Source organism: Melozone crissalis, unplaced genomic scaffold, assembly GCF_028551555.1.
Source record: "Melozone crissalis strain CALT ecotype California unplaced genomic scaffold, PUWL_Pcris_2 ptg000019l_1, whole genome shotgun sequence".
Taxonomy (NCBI): domain Eukaryota; kingdom Metazoa; phylum Chordata; class Aves; order Passeriformes; family Passerellidae; genus Melozone; species Melozone crissalis.
Window position 1 is genome coordinate 26,088,980 of NW_026535797.1, and position 27,371 is coordinate 26,116,350.

A 27,371-nucleotide genomic window follows, 5' to 3' on the forward strand; every position below is an offset into this window, starting at 1 on the left:
GTGTGTCTGGTGTGCAAGGCAAGGGTTCTTTCCACTGGGAGCTACAGTGGTAATCCAGCCACTCTCCTGGCTGTAACTTTCACAGGAGCCTCCTGTTTCTTGTCCTAATTAAGTCTTTCAAGCCAAAAATTACTGTGGGCAGAGTTTTCAAACTCCATTATCCAGAGTGCAGGTGTGAACCCTGGTACAGACCTGATGGCATCTACGGTGACAGTCAGGGTGTGGCCCCAAAAGAGGAGGAGCAAAGGCACAAGGCAGCGCAGGGAGGTGCAGCGGGCACCTGAGGAGCACAGGCTGGCACACACACTCACTCACTAGCAGCACTGGCTGGAGCTGCTTTCAGCAGCTTTTGTCATGTTTCACACTGTATCTTTGATCCAAATGTATTTTACTGTGGCAAAAGCTGTTTGTATCTCCCTTAGCATATGTGCAGTATGTGTTGTGTTATTCTTTTCTCCAGATGATTTAAACAATGCTTTCCTCAGCTCCTACTGCTGCTGGTTCACGTAGATGCTTCATCTCCCACACAGTGTCTCTAAATTATTTGTATTTTTTGAGTGTGCCCTGGAAAACTTGCTAAATCTGTCTTTCAGATCAGGCATTCAGTTCCACCCAGAAGCTGAAAATATTTGACAACTTTCAGTGTTTTTTCCTCCTCTGTGGAACTTAAAAATACAGAACCCTGTGAGAATGAATGAGAAGCCCTGCTTATGTAATGCTGGTAGAGCTTAGCTGCACATTCAGATTGTATTTAAGGCAAAGCTTAACATGCAGATGAGGTTTTACAATTCTTTATCCCTCCTGCTCTTCCTTGTTTCCCTATAATGGATTTTGATTTATTTGATGATGGGATCAGACTTCTCTCCTCTGTATCATCAGGAACCTTTACAAGTTTTCTGCTAAGGGAAGGGATAGCAAGATTTGCATTATGGGGCTTTTTTGTTATCTTCCCTCCACTGCAACTGAGATTTGAGAAACCCTGGTAAGGTAAATTTTTTTTTTTTCTAGATACATATCTATAAAACAATAAAAATATAAATATGTATATGTGTACTGATAAGAATTATATAATACATTATTACTAGCTGGAGGTAAAGGCAATTATTTTCTACCTGAGACTATAAATGTGTTAGGCAAATTTTTCCAGCTTAGAAAGTTTCTTCTGTGTATTTTTATCATAGGGCATTCTTGTCAGAGAAAAACTGCCAAAAACTTTAATGCACCCTGGATTCATTAGTAGCTGCTAATGAATCTGTGATTCTACAAAATGCCAGTGAAAGAAACAAAATCTCTTCATGAGTTTTTCTGTGTTAATAGTCTTCCTGCAGCTATCCTAGGTCACATACGTATTCATCAAACATCTGTCTTTACTTGCTGGCAAACTGAGCTAATAATATATGCAATAGTTTGAGCTGAACCAAAGTTGAGATGTGTGCAAGCTTGTACATGTGTTTCCCAGTAAAAAGGGAAAAACACTTAAGCTTACAATAGATGCCTTCTATTTAGCTTACTTATTCTTATTCTGCATCTATTTCATTATTATTAGCAACAACTTTGTATCAATGTTACCATAGAAATGAAGAATGCTAATTCCTAGAATCATGCCAAAACTCATTTTCCATCCTGTTTACTTAGTTGCTCTACTGCAAACAATGCTTGCTAGATAGCTGTGAATAATTCAGAGCAGCTACGTTATTTGGCCAGTTTATTTTTGCGTGCACTATCCTTCCGTTTCAGCAATACATTTTACATGTTGTTCTGGAAAAGAGTCTTGTGAAACTATGCTGAATTTTAAAGGCAAAACCACCAATGAATTTCTGGGGGGAGGAGGGGAAAACCCTAACAAGAATCCATAAGATTAAAGAAGAGGAAGGGCAGGGCTGTAACTTATGTACTGAGTAGCTCTTTTCTCTTTGAAAGCCATTTCATACTAATTCATAAGATGTGTTTCTTCAAGCCAGTACATACATGTTTTAATGGAACTCAATGATCATCAGGCATAAATCATGTACCAAGCTGCTCTTTAATGTCTCTCCTGAGAGCTCAGACTGTCAGAAGAACTTAGGGCACTGCGGTTGTATCACCTACAGCCATCTAGAACCTGAGTCATTTAACCATAACATTACAATTTATTTAATTTTGAAATACTAATTAATTGCCGGGGAAGACGGCAAGAGATTCTAGAACTATCTAATAACCATACTCGTAATGCAGCGATTACTTAGAAAATTATCTCCCTTAAAATAACATCTTGGAATTCCAAGGGCACTCCACTATGAATCCTAAGATTTTGGAAACAATAATTTCAAAATATTCCTACTGTAGCAACTGAATCCACTTTAAAAAATCAACATATTCTTTCTGCTTCATGCATCACCATCAGCTACTGCAAATTGCAAATGTCCTAGAATCAAAACTTAGCAAGCAATTTTGTTAATGTAGCAGAAGGTGGAAAAGAATACATTTCAGTCTTTCACAGCAATATTGACTCTATTGTGCTGACAACCCTGCTCATGCTTCATGGTACTGCATAACTGGAAAGAGAGACAAATCAGAGATTTACAGCACCTTTTACACAGCACAGTATTTTTGCATAGCCATCCTCTTGATTATTCTCCCCCCAACATGTGGCCATGAATGAAAAGAGAGAAGAGGAAGAAAGGGAGATGTTGTTACCTAAGTGTAGGCTCCTGACTCTGTCTTCTGGCATTGTGAATGAGAGCATTGATTTTATAATGCACATAGCACTTGGTGATTCCTCTGGTCTGTATTTACAGACTTGCTTGCCTATTCTCTACCATTCACCTGTTTCCTTACAGCCTGTGTAACTCAGAAGTGAATCTCCCTTTGGCATTGGATACTCCTTTTGTTTCCTTGTATGCTGTAAACAGCAACAGCACCTCAGAGCTCAGTGCCAGCACAACACAGGTAGTAAATAACTGATTCAGCTCTTAAAAAGAACTTCACAACTGGCAAGTTTCTGCACAAAATCCTGCATTTCCACACAGTGTACAGCTCCATTGGTAAGAGCCCCATCTGGAGCCCCAGCAGTGTCACAGGAACTGAACTGCACTCACACAGAGGTGTGCTGTGGCACCCAGCTAAGGTCTGGAGGGGTTATCCAGGCTATGCCCAGCTATTTGCACCGAGACTGAGAGTGCAAAACTACCCCTAATGTCATGAATCACCTCTGCCTCAGATCTGCAGAAGCATCTCTCAGTGTATCAGCCTTTTCTCAAAGCTATCCCCCGGGAAGCTCACTGCAGTCACAGCCCATCTTTAGACATTACGACTTGGACTTTCCACATCCTTTCAACCCATTTTTGTATTGCAGCATGTGAGTGTCTGTCTGTGTAAGCAAAGTGGTGATGATCACTTTGATCAGCCCTGGTACCAGCACTGCCAGCCCTTTTCCCACTGCACACAGGAGCACATCCCATAAATCCGGAGTGACTGCAGCCAGCCATCTGCAAGGGAGCCAACATTCAGCTGCAATGAGCAGGTAATGCTTTTGTAGTCAGGATTTTTCAGCTGTGGTTTCTCTTTTCACTTGAAAAGGTTTTGATCAAGAATGGCAGTTTAAAAAAAAATCCTACTGTTCAGTACATATATTAAAGCTTCATCTTTTCTCTGCTGTCTCTTCATATGTCCTCCTTTAAATTAAAAAATGAGCAACTCAACCCAAACTTTCAAATCCAAGCAAAATTATTGCTGCTTGTAAAACTGCAGTAAGATTATTTTAATGTATATTACTAATATTTTTGATGTCCTAGCTCTGATTACACCATTCACAAAATGTTTAGAAAAATGCATATTAGTGCATATCAATAAGGATGGATTGAATTTGAGTGCCTTTATAGTGCTGCTGATAAAATTCTCACTCGCCAGAACAGAGTGTGCTGCAGTAACAGAACTGTTCAGCAAGAGCATATTTGTGCATGGTGAGCTTGGAGCAGAAATCTGCTTTCCCCTGGCAAGCTCTGTAACATCTGTGAGAGATAACAGCAGAAAGGTGGAAGATTTAGCACCCTTTGTCATGTTTGTCCACGCTGTGATAGCTGATGTCTGATGCTTGTCTTTGAACTCTGTTTCTAAGAAGAATGGGGTGGGCTAAAGATCTCTGTATCTCTGGCTCCTTTTGATTAATTTCATTTCACTGTGCCCATCTGTGTGTCAGTGTCAGATAGCCACTGCCTGCTGCGGGCAGCCCCATCTCCAGGTTTCTCACTCCTGAGCAATTTGCAGCGAGTGACCCTGCTTCTCCTGCCCTACTCTGGGTACATTTGGCATGCTTTTCTTCTTTGGGAGATCTGCAGAGCAGCAGCACCAGCTGAGGTCGTGCCAGGCTCTGACCAGTGCCTTCAGCTCTGCTCTCACAGGATAAACTATGGGAGGGCTCCAGCTGGGAGATCCCAGCCAGGCTCCTCCAGGAAGCCACAGGAATGAGGGATAAACGTGAGCTGGGGATGGCTCACTCTAATGCACCTCAGAACGGGGAAAGAGCTGATGGCTTCATCTTCAGAAATGCACTACAGGGACTAGGGGGATTTTGAAGGAATTTTGAAGGAGTTAAAGACAGGACCTCTGAGGTTTTAGATAGTGCAGTTTATTTTTCTTCTATATAGGCAGGAAGGGTGAGTTCAACTCACATCTTCAGAGGATGGTTCAGAAGATCACAAGACCCCTAGTTACAAGATCTTTCAAGGACTTATTAGCCAAAAAAACACTACCAATGAGGATATTTATATTTTTAACCTAATCCTTAAATATTTCATCTTATGGGCTCATGCTGCAGTGTAAGCTTTCTTAGTCAATCCCGTTATGACACACAAACCTACAGTACTGTATTCTAAAACTCTAAACTTCCTTCTGCTTAATGTGTCTCTACTTTAAACTATAAATCCACATTCTCCCTTCTAGCACCTGAGTTTTGAAGCCTTTTCCAAGGGCTCAGACCAAGTGATCAGCTGCATCGAGCAGGTAATGTTTTTGTAGTCAGGATTTTTCAGCCATGGTTTCGCTTTTCTCTTGAAAAGGTTTTGATCAAGAATGGCATTTTAAACACAGGAACCCACAGATCCTGTGTTTAATTCTAAGCCTTGGCTTACAGGCCCAAAGTTCTGAGAATTCCCTGCATTTTGGATTCCAACAAGGATACCCCAGAATTTTGACTTTTCCTGCACTGATGACAATTTTAAAACTGCCTGTGTAGTGCTGTCCTCTTGAAAGAGTGCGCAGTTACTGGAATAAATCACACTTTCTCTTCCCCTCTGTCAGCTATTAATAGTGGTAAATTTTAATTGCATATGTAAATAAAAACACTGTGTACTCATTAGTTTAAATATGTTTTTCATTAGGCAAATGAAATGCTCATTGTATATGATGCAAAGCTAAAAGGAGAATGTTAACAGCATTGAGCAGTTTGGGAAGTATAGTGACTTGAATTTTTAAAGTTCTTTCTTAGGATAAAAATAAGCCATGTTTAAGGGATTATTATGGGCAAATTCTGCAGTAGAGACATCTTGTTTCTGGAAATGGGAAAAACAAAGATAAGTGACAGAAGTATGAGTATGGTGTCAAGGCCAATGCATTAAAACTTCTACTGAAAGGGAGAGACAGCACATACACTTGCATTACTATTTATAGCATTGGCTATTTTAGAGATGGTAACTGCAAGGAGGGCACCATTTTTCAGTTCCTATATAGAAAAATCCTGACATGTCTCACATTTTGATATCTTGAAACATATTGGTCCCAAATTACATCACTTCTTCATCGTCAATTTTCAAACTCTTGCAACGCCACACTCCAAATACACTTTTTGCTATTTTTAGGGGTATGTAATTATAGTCAAGAAGATACAATTTTTCAGTTCAGTAATCCATACTTTCAAGCTTGGAGTATATTTATCTACCTACGAGCTCATAATTTGTTTCCTTTCTATCAACAAAATACTCCAAATTTCATAAGTAATTCACTTCTAAACCTTCTTTTCTATCTCCTTCCACTGTTCTGCTAACTATGAAATGAGAGAAATCTTATCACAGACACATTTAGTAAATTAGTATCATTTTATACAAAAGCCTGCCCTCTAAACACTTCAGTCTTAGTAAAAAGATGCTCTGAAGGTATGACTTTCTAAAGTTATGGTTCAGAACAGTTTAACAATCTCCCTTAATATCCAAGCATGTGTTTCATGATTAATATGAGAACATAAAATCTCTCTCCCTGCAAAACTCAGAGCACCAAATACACTTTCTTCCCATATGATTCCCATATTACAGAGCCAAGATAAAAAACCATTTTTATTTTATAAAGATAAGCTTGAATATCCTTGTCTCATCCATGCTTCTTTAGTTCAAATTCTATCAAACTTTTATACTGGAGCACAGTAAAATATTTATATGCAAGATGTAGCAAATGAAATGCAAGGGCTGGCTAGAGGGCAGTCTCTTGGAATTAACACAGAGCAGTCTAAAAAGGATTGATATGTCACTCTTCTGGATTCTTCATTTGCCAAGCTAAATTGTAGCTAGCAGTACCCATGGCCAAGAGAATAAAGGCAACAGAGATTCCACTTTGTATGAAGAGTTATTGCATTTGACATGGCTGAAAACATATTAATAGTTTTTAAGACTAAAATGGGACTGGACTTACTACATAAGAGAGGCCAGAGAGTTTCCACCTGTCAGTGCCCTGAACAAGTTTATGAATTGAGGCTGAGTTGCAGCAAAGTTTTGAGGATGATATTCAGTCTGGTCATGGCTGAAAAGCCAAGAACCAAGTAATCTCTTTTGCATCTTCTTGCAGGAAATGTTTAAAAGCTCTCATAATTTAAAAAGCAGGGCTTTGTATTTGATTTTTTTCACTTGTCTGGATCAATCTTCTAGTCATTGCATCATATTTTATTTCACCCTACCGCTGGGCCATCTGAGGAGAATGGGAATAATAAAGTTGAGAGGGAAAAGACTGAGGTTTTGTCAAACAAAAGAGTTTGAGTTTTGTTTCAAGAGATTTAAAGAGTCTGTGATTTAATACATGATGATAACCCATAATATATAATAGGTGCCCTTGATGCCTTCAAAATATTTTTTTCTTGTCTGCCGTATTAAAACCAGTAGGCAGTGCAATGTATAAGTAATGTATGTATTCACTGGATATTCATGCTTTCATACACAAAGAACAAAAATCCTCCTTCAGTTAGGATGCATGCCCCAACAAATCCACTGACTCATTCCAAAGAGTTTGAGCATAACAGCCCACCAGGCCCATTGTTTACAGGCTAAGGAGAATTACAAAGCAATCCCACCCTGAGCTTCATTGTCATTACTGTTCAGAAAAGAAATCCTCATTGATTTCTAATGCATGTAGTGTTTCTCCAAAGTTATAAGTATTCACAGAAAGCGGTTATCTTTTACAAATGATTTCACTGATCTGCAGATGATTCCTTTGATTCTCATCCAGCATCAGATCCTCTGAATGATTTCTCATGAGTTCCCCTCCCTCTCACCACTGAATTTCTCTAGGTAGGAGAAGAAGAACTTCAGAGATGTATTTATCATGGTACATAGATGTCTTCACACAGACACAACTCACTCTAGCTTTTAACAGCTCTTCAGGTTCCTCAAGAAACTTGTGGTAGAGGTGAGAAATCTGAGGCTATGTAACACTTCAATCTGTAGTAAGCTCTCAAATATTTAAATTGTGGATACATCTAGACCAAGTGTTTTTAATGGTAAAGTGTAATGATATGTAGATAGATGAGGAAACGTAATTTCTGTATAACTCATCCAAAACTAGCTTATCACATTTTATCCACATTCAAATGTCTTATCTGAAACTTGGCTCAGCAGGAAATGGTAACATGTCAAGGATCCAATTAACATTATCTCACTCCCCTGGTTTTTCCTTCAATTTCTCTGCCTTATGGGAGCTGCTTCAAGTTCTGTTGTTACTCACAGTGAAATGGATTGATTTTTGGCATAGTTCTGATTTGCTGATACCTCAAACACTACTGGAACCTCTGAATTTGTATGAAATATGAACCACCCCACAGGGGAAAATCCACTCAGGAGTGTGTCATCAGAATTCTGGATGGTTACTTCTTTGTTCTGTCTGGATTACTTTGTGCAAACTGTGAAACCTTCTAAACCCAAACGTTATTGAATGGTCCATTTTGTAGAGTGTGCAACATCAAAAGGAACATGAGTTTTAAGTACAGTCAGCCGGCCAAAATCAAATTTAAAAAGAGGAACTGGAGTGCTCTGTAACAGGGAGAGTTAGAAAGCTGTATTTGACACTAAGGAGTATGAATAGGAGGAGTGAGAGAGGTCCATGTTGAGTATATTTGTGCACTGAGATAATTATTCTTTATAAATAAAGGAGCAATTATCAACAGCAATTCACTGAACAGCAGAATTTTACCTGAATTCTTCCAATAGCAACCATAGTATCCTTGCAAGGCAACACCAGAAAAGAGTGTCTGTAAAGGGGTTCTAAGCTAAGCAATGTTAAATGTAAACACTACATGATTTTTTAAAATTTATTCCCTTTCAGCAGAAACCCCAGCAAGACTCTGCTTTGGATTTTATCTTTTCCAAGATTCCCAGTTACAATATAAGAATCTCATGAGTGTGCTGACCTGGAAATCTTTTTACCTTTGTTATTCTAGAAAATTTGCCAGCCTCCATTTCCTCTTCAAGTGATCATCTGCCACACAGCTGTTACTGTAAATTCCAAGTTATGAAGGGTCACCAATATAGAGAATTGTGGGAGGTAGAACAGGAAAGGAGAGAAATTTTCTGTCGCCAAACTCTTCCCTTAATGCAGTCCAAGACAACTAAAGATACGATGTGATTTAGGATCTGGTTTGTTATGTAGTTATCTTGCCACTATGTTTTTTCTACTGTGTAATATCAGTTTTGAGTTCCTATTTATCTATATTTAGCAACAGGTGTTGTTCAAGTCTCAATATGCTCAATTGATTCCCTAGGAAGCATTTATTTACCATCTATGTGTAACTAAGAGAATGAAAATTAGAATACTGAATTAAATTGAAGTTGGTAGCATCCACTGTGGAGACAAGCCATGAAAAAAAAGAAAATAATCCAGCAAGTCTATCATGGATCAGTTTTCACTCTCTTCCTTGAGCTTCTTTCCTGCTTGGAACAGACAGTGGGTTTTACCAGGCAAAGCAGTGTGGAAAACAGCATTCCCCAGGGAGAGGAGCAGCATCTTTTTGAGATTAATATGTGTAATGTCTTGAGAACTACTGTGGCCTTGGAGGGAGGCAATCCATACCTGCAGGCACACGGTTTGTGGTGATTGGGGTGGGGCTGTGGAAGCCTCATCCCCAGTGAGCACAGCTGTGAGCAGCAGGTGAGCAGCACTGACAGCAATGAGCCATGGAGTGCCCAGGGGCACTGACCAACCACCAAAGGGAGCAGAGGGCACACAGGTGCAGTGCATCAACAGGAGGGGATAAAAGGTTGGGGTGAAGAGCAAGAAGGGCAGGTACTTGCCGCTTTCTGAAGTGGAATGATGTTGCTCTGTATGGGCAGATGTCTGAAGCCTTCTGAAATTGTATGGCAACACTCTGTGTATTGTGGCTGTCTTGATTGTGGCATGTCCTGAGACACATACCAACATAAATCCCATCCTCTCGGGTGAGTCTGACAATCTATCTAGCCTAATATATAGAGATGTGAATAGAAGCCTATATATGTGAAAATATGAACAAGAAATTACTAAGCTACTTGTGCAGTGTGTACAGGGATATAATGTCAGCATCTCAAGATTATTTGACCCTGGTCTGGGATGAGCTCAGATGTGTTCAAGCCTTGATTCAAAGCACATGGAAAATGGCATGCAGATCCTTATAATGAATTTTTGAAGAAACGCTCCAGGCTGTGCCTAAGTGGGAGCGACTTCTTCAAATCTAGCTCTGATCATTAACTCATGAGCACAGCATGATGATGTGCTTCAGCTGGGGATGCCTTTGGAAATGCAGGGGAGTGATGGAGATGCTCACGTGAGTGGCACGTTATCTCCATGTCAGCGTACTGAGCTGCACGCTCCGGCTAAAGCAATGGCTGCAGTTTGCAGAATGGCTGCTCAAATACTGAAATTCCTGGGTGTTAAAAGCAGAATAAGTACCCTCTTAAAGTATTTACTGATACAGCCCAGGAACTCTATTTAAACAGACCATTTCCAAGCAAGCTGCTATGAAAACAAACTTCCTCTGCCCGGTTAGCAACACAATTACTCACACACATACTTAGATGCAGCAAAGCTCTTAAGCACCTATTGATGCCTGTATCTTGTCATCAATTTTTAATATTTGAGATGCCTTTGATTCCTCTGAGATGTGTCATTTATGTTAATAATGTTCTTAAACACTTGGTTGCTAAAGTTTGGCTCCAAAAGCTATGGACCTTAGTTGGACACCTTGTGGACTGTTTTGAGGGATGTGAAACTGCAAATACCAAAATAAGTGACAGCCAGATATTTTTATTTTGAGAGTCCTCAGCACAATACTCCCAAAGAATGCCTTCTTAGGAAAGTATTTTGGCTGATTTTTAATTCCTTCTAGATTTTATGATCTTGAAGCATATCTCTGAATGGACACACTTTGAACAGGGAGGGGCATATAGCCCAAATCTAGGAAGTGTTCTACTGAATATGTGCCCAAAGTTTTCATGAATCATGAATATACCTATTCCCACTGTAATACTTCGTTTTTTAAATAGGATGCAAAATTACATTGAAGAGAAACTTGTTCTCAAGGCTCACATGTATTGGCCATTCATAATTAAACTTAGAGAGCAAAAATATCTTTGCAGTGTAGATGCCAGGCACCTGTTTGTGGTGTTATCCCATTATGTTGGATTTGAGAACTGCAGAAGTAATGGCAGCAAGGGGTAAGGAAAAAAGAGAAAGAAATTCCATACTCCAGTGATTCCAACCATCACTTTTGATTTTTGACAACCAGTCATTCATTTACTGCATCTCTCATGTCTAGTAAGTATAAATGCTTTCCTTGGTAATATGCAAATGTCCTTTCACAAATAGCAAAGGAAAATAGCTGTCTATTTGTCTAAAATTCACTATTTTCATTGAAGATACGAACTAGGTTTTCTCTGAGCCTTTTGCCTCATAGCACCAGGCTGCAGCTGGACTCTAACAGTTGGTTCTATTTGTAACTGAGGCCAGTTACTTTTGAAAGCACACTCTGCTTTCTGCTCACTGTAGAGAAACCTCAACACGTTTCTGCAAGAAATCAAAGGTATAGCTTTTTCTCCTCAGGTTCACAGTGTAATTCATAGTTTTAAGATGGCTCCTCTCCAGACAGAAGCAATGAAAGTACAAAATTGTTTCATTTCCAGACACACACCTCAGGTTTACAATCCTTCTCTCTCCTCTATTTCTCTACCACTCACATCACCCAAGAAACAAAGATGTATGCCAGGCAGACATCATAACTATCTTCACTAACATCTGTTACAGGCCAATTTCAATGCTATTGCTGCTTCTTCTCTCATTCTGTATGTATGAGCTGGTATTAATATCTCCAAGGAAAGCAAATGCATGAATCAATGTGTGTGAATCAAACAGGCTGAACAAATGAAGTGTATGTACAAAAAAAGCATGTGTTATGTTTGTACATCCAGGTTCTGTGTTGAGCATCACATGTGGTGGGGGGCACACTGAGGAGGCCACATGCAGCTTGTGCAGGAAAGGCAGAGCAGACAGAGGAAGAGTCAGGGAGACTGAGCCTTCATGCAGGTGGTCACAGAAACCAAGGTGTGGGCAGTATCTGGGGCTGTGATGCTTCCATGTTGTCTGTTCTGCTGCCACACAGCTCTCAGAGGAAAGGACTGGCAAACCACCCTCCCATCGAGCCACAAGAGCAGAGGAGAAGGAGGACAGAGCATCACAGGGTATCAGGAACCAGGGCCAAAAGACCTAAAGATGTAGTGGCTGCTTGCCCACAGTAAGAAGTTCTTCCAAGGTGAGATGTTTTCAGAAAGTATGGCATGTCCATCCTGGGAAGAAAAAGAGGGAGAAGGGGAGGTACTATCAGAAACCATTTCTGGAAATGCTGCTGATTAGTGTGTATTACAGGTGCCCTTCAGCTGTTCCCCTTTGATTTGCCCTCACAGAAGCTGCCTGTAGCAGTGATGTTTGTCCCAGTGCTGCTGAGAGGGGGTGGCCCCTCACTCACCTGCTGCCTGACAAGGGTCAGCTTGTTCAGAGCCACTTGCAGCCCCACATTTCCTTGAGCACCCAGAGAAGAGACAATGCTTGTACTCTGCAGCCCTGCCAGCCCAGCTCAACCTTGCCAATAAGGCAGCGAGTCATGGCCACAGCCATGCCACAATGACACTGTCCCCAGCCCCAGTGGCTCTCCCTATTCCACTCATCCATTGTACCTGTAATTCATCAGATGTGTCACAGCCACCTCCAGCTACCCTGTCCTAGCAGGTACAGTCTGTTATAACAAATATAGCAAAACAGTAAGAGGATATAGAAACTCATAGCTGACTAATAAGGGAGAAGGGTGATTTAGCTGGAACGTGTGAGGGTGATAGATACCTTTTGGTAGTGTTCAAATTAGCACCTTTCAAGATTCAGTGCAGCTGTGGCTGAAAACTCCCCTTACTCAGCCAGGCCATGTCACTGTCCTGTCCTATGCTGAGTGCATGGCCCAGGAATTGGATCTACTTCATGCTATATAATGTTCTGAACACTGGTGTCACTGCTATTTTGCTTTATGTGATAGCAATAGGCATTTTTGCAGGAGAAAAATATGTACAGGAAGCCCTCCAAGGTCAATATAACAGTCTAAATAGCCAGATGCTATTTCCTTGTGAATTACAAGGCTGAGCTGCCAAACATCTCTTAGTTATGTAAATTATGAAAATTCTGAGCACTGCAGTGCAGACAAAAAGATCTACTGCTGTTGAATCATTTTCTCTGGTTCAGAAATGACCATATCTTACCCTTTTGTTCCAGATTTTATTTGCATTGCATGATTGTGTTTCTTCCTGTCAGATATAGGAACGAAGCTAACATCTTTGCTTTAGGATATTGTTCTTTTATTATCAAAAAGGCGTTCAGCAGACTTGCAGAAATTCTTTTCAGACAGAAAAGAAAATGGAGAAAATAACACAAACCCAGCATTGAGCTACTCCTTTTAAGCTATCTGCTGTTAAAGTGATTATTAAACCCCAGGACAGGTTTAAGGGTAATCCAGATGAATATTGTTTTCTTCAAAGCAATAGTAAAGTCATCTGCTTTTTCCTTGTTGCCTTAGGACTGACATTAGTAAAGGCATACCAAGTGAAATTGGGAATTATTTTCCTCTACTTCCTTTAAAGTTCAATTTCTTCCATTTACTGCTCGTAGTTATCTGATGTAAGGAAGACTGCTTCCTTTTTGAAAAATGCTGTGGATAAGTGTTGTTTTCCCACTTTCACTTGGGAAACATGGCAAAAAGATCCCATGAGATGAAAATGAACTCCTTTTCTGGAACAAAAAATAAATAAGGGCTATGCAGAAAACAAGCAGGAGCAATTTGAAATATGTGAATGTAGAACAGATATGAGAATAGCAGCGTGTGTTAATGCTACAGGCTTGAGTCTTGTTTAAGAAATAGGGGGTAAATGCTTGTTTTATGGGGAAAAAGTCAAATGACAACAGGCAAAATAATGAAAAATATAGGGCACAACATTTAATGAAACAATTTATAGTATCAGGACTGCCCATGTCAGGACAAAGTGAGTGGAAAATGCACCTAAATTAGAATAATTAGGGTTAATAGGCTCTTTGCATTGTAATGAGTAATTATTTAATTCACAGGTCAAAGTCAGTCTCTTTGGGTTCCTGTGGTATTTTTTTATTGAGTAGAGTGTAAGAGGATAATAGCTGAAACAAGCAGCACTGCATCTGGAGGAGGTTTGTTGTCCATATAAAATCAATCATTAAAGTTAATTTTATTTCATTCACTGCTTCCCCGGTTTGATCATCCCAGCTGCTTCCCTAGAGAAACAACATTCCTATTTTTTCCTTTTTTTTTCTGTTAATCTTCCTTGGTCTTACATGGCTTCTTGCAGTGGTGCTGTCAGCAAGATGATGTCTAGTCCCAATTAGAAATTCAATCAATAGTCACATAATGAGGGTTCTAGCAAAACCATGTCATTTAGTTCAAAGACATGGATATATTACTGTAGCAATTCAGGATTCAAGTAATTTAGGGCACCTCAGTGAAAAAAGATAAAATAAAGCTGAAGGGCTTAGAGGTAGTTAATTGTTACTATGGCAACTTCCTAAATAAGCTTTAGATTCTAGTCATTTTTCAGTTTATTTGGAGGCAGAACAGAATCATTAAAGATGAAACTTATTTAAAGCTCAGAACAGTTATGGGATCTTATAGTTTCCTGCTGTTCCTTATGGAGTTACTTAAACTTTGTCCACCTCAACTTTGAACTATGTAAAAGAGCAAGATGCAGCCTGCATAGATTTAAAAAAAATGACAGCATGTTATGTAACAATGATCTAATTTAGTAACTTTGGCAATTGTATTTTTACATTTTTTTCTCCCAGTAGAACTCTTTTAAAAGCATTGTGTAGGAAAGAAGTGGTCCTCAGCAAAGAATGCATCAACCTGTCTATAAAATGAAGTTATTATGATCTGATTTTCAACAATGGGCACTGATGGTGAGGGCACATTTGTCCACCTTTCCTTCCACAAAACCCCCACATGTGCAGGGCTGCATTTTAGCCTGGTCCTTGGCCAGTGCTGTAACAATTGTGATGATAAGGACCCAGGAGAAAGGCTGCCATATCAAAACCTTGCCATGCTGATTGTGTCCATTTGTGTTCTTAATGTGAATGAATATATTTGGCCTCTGTGGGGCTGCAACACTGAGCAGATCCTAAGAGCCTTCTACAGGCAGCAATGGAGACAGCAGAGAGACAATAGAGCTGAGAAAACTCTCAATCCCTGGGCATTAATTAGGTGAAGATCCATATCAGCCTAAACTTTTTGCATGATCTCAGCAGCTGTAACTCACTTCCTTAACCACTCCATTGTGTGTGACAAACCCCCCAGGCCATGAAATAAAATCGTGTCTCAGTAGGAGACACCCCTTGGCTTCTCACAGAAGTAAATTCATACCTCAGACCTGTTTTCACTCTTCTGTAGGCTGGAAATCTCTGAAGTCACTGAGTCATAACTGCAAAGCTGTCAGGGAATGATGCCTTAGGTGTGAAGATGCTTAGAAGACACCCCTAGAGGTGAAGGTATAAGCAGTGTAGGCTAAAATGATATGTTCATCTCAAACAGAACAGCAGGACAGGTTACCTGGCTGTGAGCTCAGTGCCCCAAGGGTGGGCAGCAGCTGCTTGCAGGCATCTTTAAGCCAACCTCAAGGAGATGAACTGAGCAGGATGGGGAAACTGAGCTGTGCAGGTGTTGCTCCAAAGGAGGTAAAGGAGGGCTAGAAGAGTGACAAGCTGTCTTATATGGGGCTGATATGTCAAGATGACATTGTCATAGGATAATTCCCTTTCCCACCACCTGCAAGCCTGACTGTCTTTCTGTCACAAGTAATAGTTCTGCATATGGGGAATCCCCCAGCCCAGGAAACACCTGGCTGTGTTTGACAGGCTCACAGTGACTCTAGACTTTCTCCAAAATCCTTGTGGGGGAAACAGGCTTTGCCAGGCCATGGCCCATTCCATCCTAGGGATTAAGGTACAAAAGAAATCGGGGAAAATTAGCCTGTTTTTCTCCATATATCTTGAATTATGAAACAGAGAAAGGTTGAAAAAATGTCTCGTCATTCATTTTCCAAATTAAATTGTTCTATTCATGTAAAAAGAGGAAAAAAAGCCTTTGTTTTGAAATATAAATTGAACATCAAAATTTCATTATATAAACCAGTCATAATGTATATAAGTTCAAATTCAGACTGGTTCCATGTTACTTTATCAGGCTTAATTCTGTTGGTCTGGGTCCCTTCTTTCGTCCTCAGATAACTCCTCCAGACTGTTTTCTGATTTAGAACAATAGGAACACTCTTTCAAATTTCACATAATTAAAAAGAAATGTGCATCCAGCTGCAAGAGAAACTGTTTTTCTCTCCCATCTGAAAAGGCTGTACCATGGGTAGGAATTCTGCACTGCCTATTACTTGCACCACTCCTTTTCTATGGAAATCTGGTCTCCAGAGTTTTAATTCAGGGAACTACAGTCAGAAGGAACTTGGCTTAATTTATATGAAAAGAAAAAAATACCTGCTGAGGACAAAAACAAAGGAGAATACGGTCTGATCCCAAACAGCCTGAGCATTATTTATTGTATTTTCTTTTCTTTGCTGTTACACAACCACAGCACCCGGCTGTTTGCTGTGTTGCAAGGGAAGTATTTTCAAGGTTAGCACAGAAGTAATCAACCACTCAATGGTGGCATGAATATTCATATCAAGACACATTATGAGAAAGTAGATAGAGGTAAATATGCAATTTAAATATAGACTATAGCAGGAAATGGGACATGAAACAGTAATTAAATAGTGAAAATTACATGTTATTTACATAGGTAAATACACTGCAGGGGTTATGCATGTGAACTTTTCTATTAGCATTTGTTTGTTTGTGATTTAACCCTGATTTTAAAAGGGAGGCTTTTAAAGCATGAAAATGGGAAGACAGGAACACTTAGTTTGAACCAGAAAATCTGCATTGCTTGAAGGATTACCAGTTTGGGCTGTCAGCCAGGTTTCACAGCTAACGTGGATCAGAATAGGTCTGTACTGCAGACGGCAGTGGTGGCTGCTCTCTAAAGCACAGGCTTTCTCCACAGCCCTGTTTGGGCTACTGGAAGCCTTCAGGTGATGGGAACACATGCCTGAGTTCCTACAGCCCAGGTTAAATAGAAATCCTATTTACTGCTACTGAATTTCTGGGGGGAAAAAACACCTAGAAGGGGACAAAAGCATTTGCTTTCTTTCTTCAGGGAACACACAGTTTTAGACTGTTTCCTGTTTTTCCTTTCAGAAATGGAAATATGGCTCTGGTCTGTTTGGATCAGCACAAGCACACTCTGAGCCTCCACAACCATCCACAACATCCACAACAACAAAGGCAGTAATGCTGCTTTTTACATCTACTTGCTGAACTACCCCATCTTGCTGAATTCCTTACCTATGTCTGTTCTTTGTTCCTGCTCCATTAGCCAAGAGGAAGGTGAGAGAAAAGGCTTCACTAATGTATCTCCTGTCTTCTCTTCAGCTGCCATGAGCACAGAGTTCATTGATAGTCTGGGATTCCCAGAGAAAATGGCCACTAGGGAATTAATGAGAAAGAGGGATGGAAATAGATTTCCCTCTTGCAAAGGCTCATTTCTTCCTTAGCCCTTCACCTCTGAGTTGCTTTTGCTTGGGTATCTTGAGTCTGCAAGCAAGAAAAACAACTTCAGAGTCCACAATATTCATTTATTGGTGAATGCATGCAGTGAGTAGCTGGGAATACTGTGCTACACGACCACACAAATATTCTTTTGATTCTGGGTGAGTCTCTGCTGAACAGGCAGTCATAAGTCAAGTGAGGGAAGGGTCTGCCTCTGCTCCTTGGGGGAGGCTGATCTTTGATGTTGTAGATTTGCTGTCTTCCTATTCTTAGCTTTTCTTTCCTTAGGATTTTACAGCTTTTCAAGTTTCCAGTGTTTTCCTCTTGAATCCCTGAGCTTTAAGTAACCCCATCTCAGCAAATACTGTTGAGCCTATTGTTTTGCTTTCCTTAGCCTCTGTGGCTTTGGCTCATAGGTTTTCTCACACCTTAACAGCATTTTTCTCTAAAACTCTGCCATGGTGGCAATCATGTTGTGTAAAATGAGGCTGGGGTGCATAGACAGCCAAAGTCCTTCAGCCACAGGGCACAAAGGGTTTGTATCTTCAACCCAATCACACCAGCTGCCCCAATGCCGTAAGGAAATGCAGAATAAAGCTCAAAGGAAAATTGGTAAGACAAGTACATGGTGCTGCAGTGCAGTAACATTTTCAGGAAATTCCTTTTGTAGGCTACTGAGCTGGCACTTAGCAAAATGCCCAGAATCTGGCCTGAGAGGGCACTGCCCTCCTGCAGCTCCTGTGCTTCTAAATATCAAGAAATGCAGATGTTTGACAGGGACTGAGTGGTTTCCTAATGGGCAAGTGTCTCAAAATTGGTGTTCTGGGCAAATTCCAAGCTGGTCAATCCCATTCTATTTCTGAAGTTCACCTAAAATATGGGTTGCTGTATTTTTAAAATCTAATTAAGGCTTCAACTTAGAAATCATGATAATGCAACCTTTGTTCTTGGTTATCTTTCATTTCCAGTTTTCTTTTCATCAACAGACAAGTGCTTGTGGATATGAGGAAAAACCCTGAAAACTCTTCCTATCTTTTATGCATGCTTCAATGCACAAGTGCTCTGCATGAAAGTGTGTCCTTTGTAGAGTGCTGTGTATGTTTGATTTGCCACTTCCCCTTGTGGAGGTGGCAGCACATTGGGCCTTATTCTTTATAGGAAGTTTATTACTTTTTGTGAAGTGTCTCGAGACTTTGCGGATTGAAGAGTGTGTTGAGATAAAGATTGTTTATTATTCATCACTCCAAATACATTTGTTCCTGCATTCTGAAGCTGGGAACAGTGTGTGATAAGAGACAGCTGCATAGCTAGGACTCTTCCTGAAAGCATGCAAATTATTTTTCAGATCTGAAAAGAGGTGATGGGCCCAAGGAAATACTTTTCTTTTTCTCAGCTGTATCAGATGGGTCAATGAAAGCTATTACTTTTCCCATAAAACATAGAACAGGGAGATTCCCAATCTGCTGATAAAATCATATTGTAGCTAACAGAACAAGCCCACAAAAAGGATGTAAAAATGTCATAAAAATCACCTAGGCTCAGATTTGAACCTTTTGTATGAAGAAAGTGTCCTGCAAAGGGAGGTATCCCTTACCCCTGTGTGCCTAGCTCCTCCAAGTAAAATTGCTTAAGGCAGCAAGAGGAAATTCAGCTCAAGAAGTAAAAGCAAAGCCAGCCTTCCTGCAGGAACTAAACACTTTGTGAAAGCACACGGAGCGGAGTGAAGAGTGGATGGCCATGACTGAAATGACTGTGACAAAACAATCTCTCTGTATGTCAGATGGATAAAATAACAACTGACTCCACTGTGGAAATTCAATTGAAACTCACTCATATCAGGCCTGTGGGCTTTCTCAGAGAATGGAAATTAAGATTGTAGTAACCCTTCTCCACCTGTTCAAATGTGTCCCAGTTCTCCATTTTTCCTCAATAAGGAGACAGGGAGGATTAAACATCTCCTATTGCTCTTGGATCCAGTTTGAAATTGTTGAGTATTTCACAGGAAGCAATTTTAGGAGGATAATGTCTCTAACTTGGGCTGAAATCACCTGAGCACCTGTGACATTTCAGACTGAAAGAAGGACAAAGTTCCACAGAGCAAGTCACTTTTACTGTAATCACTGCAGTCACTTCTAGAGACTTTGACACAAAAATATTTTATTCCATCATATTTGGGCAGTTAAGACGAGCCTCCATGGAAAGGGGAAGCCAACTTTTCTTTTTTTTTGATAACATTTTGGTAGTCAATTACATTTAGGATGAATTCCAATGGATTGTTTTCCTCCCTTTGATACTATTCAGGATACAGAAGTGTTACAATGGTCATCTGAAAGGGTTTGTATTTATATTAAGGATAACGACAAATTTCAACAGTGGTTTGCCTCTGAAACCTGCAGGTGGCGTTTCAAATTACAGACATAAAACAAAAGAGATCCTGTTCTGTACCTTGCTGTGCTCAGTAGTGCACAGGACTTTGGTGGAGTCCATTTCCAATGAATGACTCAGGGAAAAACAAAACCTGAAATGTTCACATGAAGAGGATACTGCTAAATTTCAGGTCTGCTAAACTAAGGAGAAGCTCTGTCCTAGGTGTGGAACCCATATGGAATATTCCTCAAACAACAGCACTAAAACCTTTTCAGAGTGAGCAGGCATCAAATCAAATGTCCAGAGTCAGTGGAGTCCACTCCACCAAAAATTCACAATTTGTAAACACCAGGCCACCGGCTTCATCTTCAGGCATCCACATACATACCTTTCAAAAATATCCTATTTATTCCTTCTCTGATTCAAATCTCCTGTTTCTTTCCCTCTGTGTTACATCTGAGAGATTTGTACAGAACAGATCATAGCAGAGGGTCTAATCTCAGGTGAGGAATTAAAGTAGCATTGTACTTAATTATTTCTTATTTCACTTTCTTTCACTTAAGATATTCCTTTTCTTTTTCTTTTCTGTTTCAAGCTCTCAAGAGTGATCAGCTATTTTTTAAGGTATTAACTAGCTTATTTCCAGCTTAGAGCCCTACGTGCATAGGATTCTGCTCTGCAAGACATTCTCACTCAGTAGACATTCTGGCATAAAATCTTAAAATCCTTGATTTGGAGAAAAGACTTTGCCATTTTTCTACCTGCTGCCCAAATAGGAGCAGTGACTGTCTACAACTCTTTAATGCTGTTTCAAATGATTAATTCATGCCTTAGACCCGAGAACACACAAAATATCATGATGAACTTTTGCAAACAGGAAAACAATATCTCCAGGTATTTGTGTTCAAGGTTTGATTTATGTAAATGACATTTTGCATGTAAATATGCAGCCACTCATTTCACTGCCTGCCAAGAGGCATTTCAGCTAAACCCAATGATGCTCCTCTTCATCTAAAATGTCATGTTCTCATATGCACCTACTGCAAAGGTTATTGCACACATCTGAAAGTAAACAAATTATCTGGCAAATTAAGCCTCACCAAATTTTTGTCTTTTCTTCCTGGTTAAAATAACTTCTATTAAGGAATATGGGTCCCCAGACAAGCATCCATCAATTCTGAGCACCTGACTTAAGGTGATATGAAAATACTAATTGCCTTCCATTCACCCCAAATAGAGCTGAGTCCCAGCTCCAGGGGGATTGAACAGATGTGCTCAGAGCATACCAAGCCCTGGGGCTGCAGGCAATCTTGTCTGCAGAGCTTCCTTGGAGTTTTATGAATAACCAAGGCCTCACTTTCTGTCTTTCTCAAATCTGGAGTTGCACCCAGAGCCCTGCACGAGTAGATAATTTAAAACAGGATATTGCACTGGCTCAGTGTGTGTTGAGATCTGTCTCTTCAGAAAAGCGGGAGTGGCAAACATCACAGAGCATCTCTTATTTTTCTCCTTTTGGAGTTCAAAAGGCTTTCAGGCTTCTGATCTGCAACTAGAAGATCTGATCTGCTACTTCAATTCATATTTACTGAGTATCTCTGATGTGTCTATTGTTTGCTCTACAGCTACTGCAGCATGGCCTTCCCAGGGATGCTTCCTCACAACTGAGGCTGCAGCAGAAGTTCCTCAGGCACTCCTGGTGATACTGCCTATATCTACCTATACATTTGGCATGTTATAGATAGTTCTGGGGAGAATATGAAACCCAGGCTCTGAAAGATAAATTTGGGTCATGATGATTACATGAGCCTCACCCTCCTGCTGCAGGATGCTATAGTCACTGCCTCTGTTGCTGGGCAAAATTCATTCCTTGTCCTGCCACAGAAAAATTCTCCAAATTTCAGGTACTGTTTTCACCCTTTTTTCCCCCCTCTATATTCTTTCCCTGTCCCGTCCTCGCTGTTTTTGATGGCCTGGAAAGGCTCAGGATGGCCTTGGGACAGCCCGCGCTCCAAAGGACGAAAAGAGTCTTCAGGTTTTTTCTCGGACTTCAGTGTTTATTAGTTTTTATCTACAATATTTTCTCTCGGCCCGACAGAGGTCCGCACAGCACGTCGGCCATGAGCACACTGAGAGCCCTCGGGGCGGTCACTTATCTTTATACCCAAAACTACGTATAAGATATTTACCTATTTTCCCCAATACCTTTCCCCCTTATTGACAAGTGCATTTTTAGTAAGAACCAATCCCAAAGTGCCACCACCACCACAGAAGATGGAGGCCAAGAAGAAGAAGAAGAAGGACAGGACACGTCCTAATTCCTCCATCTTGTTTCTCTAGACCCCCCTGTACTGAAATTCTAAACCCTGTGTTTCACACTATAATTAACCTATCCCTTCACCATTTATCCCCGTGTGATCCTCCCATCCTCATACAGGTGTCGTCTCCTGTGCAGGATCAAAGTCCAGCCACCAGACACTTCTGGCAACATTCCAGGACCTCTGAGTCCCCCAAGGGTTATCTCGGTGACTCTGCACATCAGGACTGCTGTGCTGAGATCCCACATTTCCCCTCCTATATTATTTTTAAGTAATCAAAGTCTGAATTATTGATCCCTTCTCTAGCAAAACAACTCTGTGCTCTGCATTTTGTCACAGGTGCAGGAAAGCTGCTGCCATGGAACTGCTCTCCTGCAGTGTGACATTGCCTGCAGCTCACAAGTCACCTTTGTTTCCTCTCCTACATTGTTGAAAGAGAAGCCCCAGTGAGGCCTGCCTCATTTTAGTCTCTCTAATGTCAGCTACAATAATATGTATACATGTTGTTTTGGGATGTAGAAATTAAAAAAAATCATAACTTTCCAATTACATGCCCAAATTTTCAGTTGCGATGTCTCAGATAGGATTTCTTTCTCCTTTTCACAAACACCTGCTATACACAATGAGGCAAAGAAAAAAAGGACTGGAGTCTGTCTGAGGAAATTTAACTTTTTTTACTTTTAAATCTAGCAGGAAAAAAGGACTAAAATTCAGGTCTTGTTTCTTTTCTTTTCACTTTCATGCATGTTGAACCTTCTATTAAAAACAATACAACAAAGAAGATCAAAATGAAACATAAAGAGGAAATGTTCTTTCATTTTCAATCACAACAAAATTGATGGTATTTTTCACTGCAAGAGCTAAATTCCTCCTACTTCAGACTGAAGGATTTTTTTCTTCCAAACTCAAATGGCACATTTATATGTATCTCCCATAAATTAGGGGACCCTGTAGAGGTTGCTATTGTTCAAATGGTGTTACTTTGTTTTTCCAGTGAGATTGTTATGGTCTCCTGCTGTCCTTCAGCCCTGTGTGTGAGCTAAGTACCAAGTTTATTTTCCCTCAGAAGTTTCTCACTAAGGCAAGCTAGGAGGGGCAGCCTGTTTGAGTACCAATGAAAGGAAAACACCCTTCAGGTTTTAGCATACAGGAACACAAGCAGTAGTCTAATTGCTTAGAAGGCTGAAGGTTTGCTCTTGAGCATGGATCCAAACCTCACACAAACACAAGGCCCACACAGATGTCCAGCAAAGTTCCCAGAAGGGTCTGTGATTATCTGCAATGGAGGATGAGTCAAATGTTAAGGCAGTAGAAGAATCAGTCACTCACCTTTATAATTCATCCTTTAACCAAAGCTTTGTTTTAAATATTAATTTTCTCCCAGTCTTTAGTTCATTTTTCTCCCCTTCCACCTGAGTTTTAAAACTCAGGTTTATCTACAGAAATGAGAAGTCTGTAATCATCTCAGTTCTGTGCCTATACCTGGAGGTTAGTCAGTCTCCAGGCCTGAAACAGAAGTAGAGTTCAAAGTACATGTCTCTGTCCTGTAGTTGTAAAATAAGGCTGCCCTTTTCAGAGGATGCCAAATTATTGCTCCTTGAGCAAGAGCCAGCATCCCAGGAAGAGCTCAGCCTGAGCCAAATCACCACTTGTGCTTGCTACTTACTCTGTGGTGATAACCTCTGGCTCAAAACCACATTTGTGGCACTCAGCTGTAGAAGAGATGATGGGCTAAATTGCTTCCTGAGTGGCACTCACGAATAAATATTTGAACTGATCAAACAAAAAACAAGACTCTGAAGCAACAGCAAAACCAGCAATTAGTTTAAATTTGTCATTGAAAACGTAAATTTTTTTGAGGCTGAAAATAGTTCAGCTACAACATTTTGCCAAAAGCCACAGCACACTATATGATCTGTTTTTCAGGATTCAGCAAAGGGAAAGAAGACAAAACAGAGGAGACCACAGACCCAGCAGTGCCTCCATTTCAGCCCCGAGTCTGTGGTGTTGCCTTGGTTCCAGGTGCCATCAGGACAGTGACAGCACTTCAGCCTCCTGACAGGATGGTGTGAAAGAGCTGGTGGGGAGCTGTGGTGCTGCACTGAGACCAAAGCCCCATCTGGAGGAACCCGCTCAGTAGTTTCAGCTTCATACTATAGTACCCAACCCACCTTCAGAACTGGGGGCAGGGAGCAAGACTGCACTTGCAGGACATTTTGAGCACCACCACTAACACAGCAGGGATGTCTTTTTCTGTAGAAAGGGCTGCGTTAAAAGAAACAGAGTTCTGGACAACATAAAAACCCCACAAAATGCTCTGTGCTGTATATAGACATCCTCTCTGGAGGTGATTTTATGCTCTAAGCCCACTCATCTTTTAAGCTTCCAGCTCCAATGAGAAATAAATCAAACTTTTTCACAGATGTTATTAAGATCATTCACGTGAAACTGCCATTCTGGTGCTGAAATCCAGGTGTTTTGTTTTATGCAGTTTCAGGTGGGTCGTGTGTTCATGAGGCTGGGCCCCAGACTGGATTTTAAGTGCAGGTCCTCTGAATTGCTACCTTGTGCCAGGCAAGTACTTTCCTGTTCTTTTTGTAGATTTGTAACTTTCCCAGAATTCTCCAGGGGAGATTCAGATTACCTGGCATTGGGCTGCCTTCTCTTTAAGGATCTCTGCATGGCTGTCTAAATCCCCTAGGGGAACATAAATGCAAACCCACTGCCTGCCAATGCCTTCCAATACCCAAGACCTTGGAATTAAACTTTTGCAATATTCAATTATATTGCATCAAGTAATATGTACAGAAAACCTTTTCACAGGTGAAACATTCTCAGAATCATTTAGTAAGTCAAGCTACCTTTTATTTTAACAGCATAGTTAGTATTTTTCGCATAATATTTAGGTGTGAAATCATTAGCATGAATAATTCAGCTATGCTTTTTCATCTTTTTTATTCCTATTCACACTCTCCATTAACAAAGAAAACCTGGTGAGTAGAGTGCTGCAAGAACAGTAAGTGCATGAGTTGAAAAAATAAAATATATATGCTGAAGCTTTTCTAAGAGTGATTTATTATCCATGAAGTACAATATAATTACAGCATCTGTTGATTATAACTTTATTGTTATAGTTTCTTTGACCAATTTGTTAAAAACTGCCTGCATATAATGTGTTTCTTGTACAAAGCAAATCTGTGGAACAGAAAATAGCACTGCTGACATTATTATGATAGGGCAAGGAAAATAATGTAAAATGAATTTAGTAAGAGTTTAGGAAGTACCAAAATTATCACTGCATCCATTTAACTCACCACTTAAATCAATTTGCTTTATTCTTCCACCAGATTCCTGCCTCATTCCCTGCTCTTGACCTTTCTTCTCATGCCTTACACTCACTCTATTTAATATTTTTTTTACATCTTTCTCATTCATTGTGTGACCTCAGTGCCTTATTTGCTGCACTACTCTGACTCTCTGTGGATGAAAAACTTACTAATGCCCTAAAAGTAATTTATTGGTGGTTGGCTGTTTTTTTAAATTATTATTTGCTGTTTTTCTTTTTTTAGGCCACAGTATTTTAAGTTCACTTGTCAAACCACTGGGATAATAAATTTCCCAAGTAAGCAGGTTTAAATTACTTGTACTACAGATTAACCTATGAGCTTGCTCCTCTTCCCTATAACTGACAGAAGAGTTTTTCTTGGTATATGTAAAATATGGCAAAGCCATAAGCTGCTGATAATAGGTTCCTGTAACTGACAGTGTTGAGACTAGCACTGCTGGGTTTGGAGGTTCAATTAAATCAATAATCTCCAGTTAGGAAAAACTACGGTCTTGGCATTTGTAATGTCCTGTATTTTTTGTAGTATTGACTATTCCATTAATCTTCAAAATATATTTCAAAGAAATGACACAATTTGAAAACCAGCTGATTTGATGGAATGGCCCTCTCCTTATATTCCTATGAGTCACTCTGCAGGGAAAGTGATCTTTTTTCAATATATTTTTGTCTTTAGGAAACATTAACATTTAACTATATTTATGTGAACATGGAAATTAAACCTTTCTCATTATTTCATGTTGGTTTTTAGAAAAGTTACAGCTGGGCTTTTCCTTTCATAACTGATTACCAGCTGATTTTTGGCTCAAATGCCAGGAAAAAAATCCCCATTATTTGTTTAGCTAATTTAATTGAGTTGCACTGATTACGCTTTTGAAAAGACAACTGTGAAGCCAATATTACAGTAACGTTAGTTGATGGAAATTAATTAATTCTAATTTTTAGGTTAATTAATGGGAGTAACTTTATTAGGGGAAAGGGACATTCAGGCATAGATTAAATAAAAAAATTGAAACCCTATAAAATCAAATGAGATTAAAATCAAATGAGCTATAGGGTGGCTAAACATGTGGGAGCATAGCATCAGCTCTGTGTAGAGCAAGAATTTTCTTCTTTTAAAGAGGAAAAGAAGGAAAATTAGGAAGGATAATTTTGTAGGGGTTTATGGTAACAGTTCAAGGTTCAAGACTTAGGGTCCATACAGAGCCATCACTTATCCAGCTGGCAGAGAGGGCAGGATTATTAACTTACTTTGTGTTTCACACAGGCTTTGCTGGGCACAGCACAAGTGTACTGGACTCTATTCACCCACGTGAACAAAGGGCTTTAACTGTTGGTTTATGATTGTGCTGGGAGGGAATACGTCTGGTCTGTTTTTAACAGCTTTGTGCCAGAGAAAAAGACGTTTTCTTTTCAAGGCTTTTCAAAATAGAGAGACCTTAAAAATGTACTTCACTTTATCAGCTGACAGTGCTCATGCAAACAGAAATGAGACAGGGAAGAACAGGAAGGTCAAACTTGCATAAACACACTGTTGCATATGCTGACTGCCAGGAGAAAGAACAGCGTGCAGCTGAACTGAATGCATTATGCAGAGAAGACAGAAGATGCTACTTTGGCAAAGTCAAATTTCTCTTTTATGCAAGCTCCCATGGGATAAAGCTTAGAACTACTATTTCTTTTTAGTAATGTAGGAAGCATAAACTAAAATGGATTTTTATGAATCTGGCATGATGTTTTTAATGACAAAGGCAAAAGGGGCTTTTGAATGTCTTTGTTTCAAAGTACATCCTATATATTTTCTGTTTCCACCAGCAAAAAGCTAAATTTCCCAGCACCATCTTTCTAATAAAACTCTATCTCTTTTCAGGAACCCCACTTGCTGCTGCAGAGAGGCATCCACCAGAAGCTGACCTCCTTATCTTGAATTTCAT

At 40.0% G+C, this 27,371-nt stretch overlaps 1 long non-coding RNA gene across 1 annotated transcript; it reads left to right on the top strand.

The window, feature by feature from the left end:
• The first annotated feature begins 780 nt into the window (after positions 1–780).
• LOC128937629 (uncharacterized) lies at positions 781–27,371 on the top strand. The gene is made up of 4 exons (XR_008483054.1): positions 781–982; positions 3,335–3,502; positions 24,021–24,174; positions 27,308–27,371. It is a non-coding gene; the product is annotated as an uncharacterized LOC128937629 (long non-coding RNA).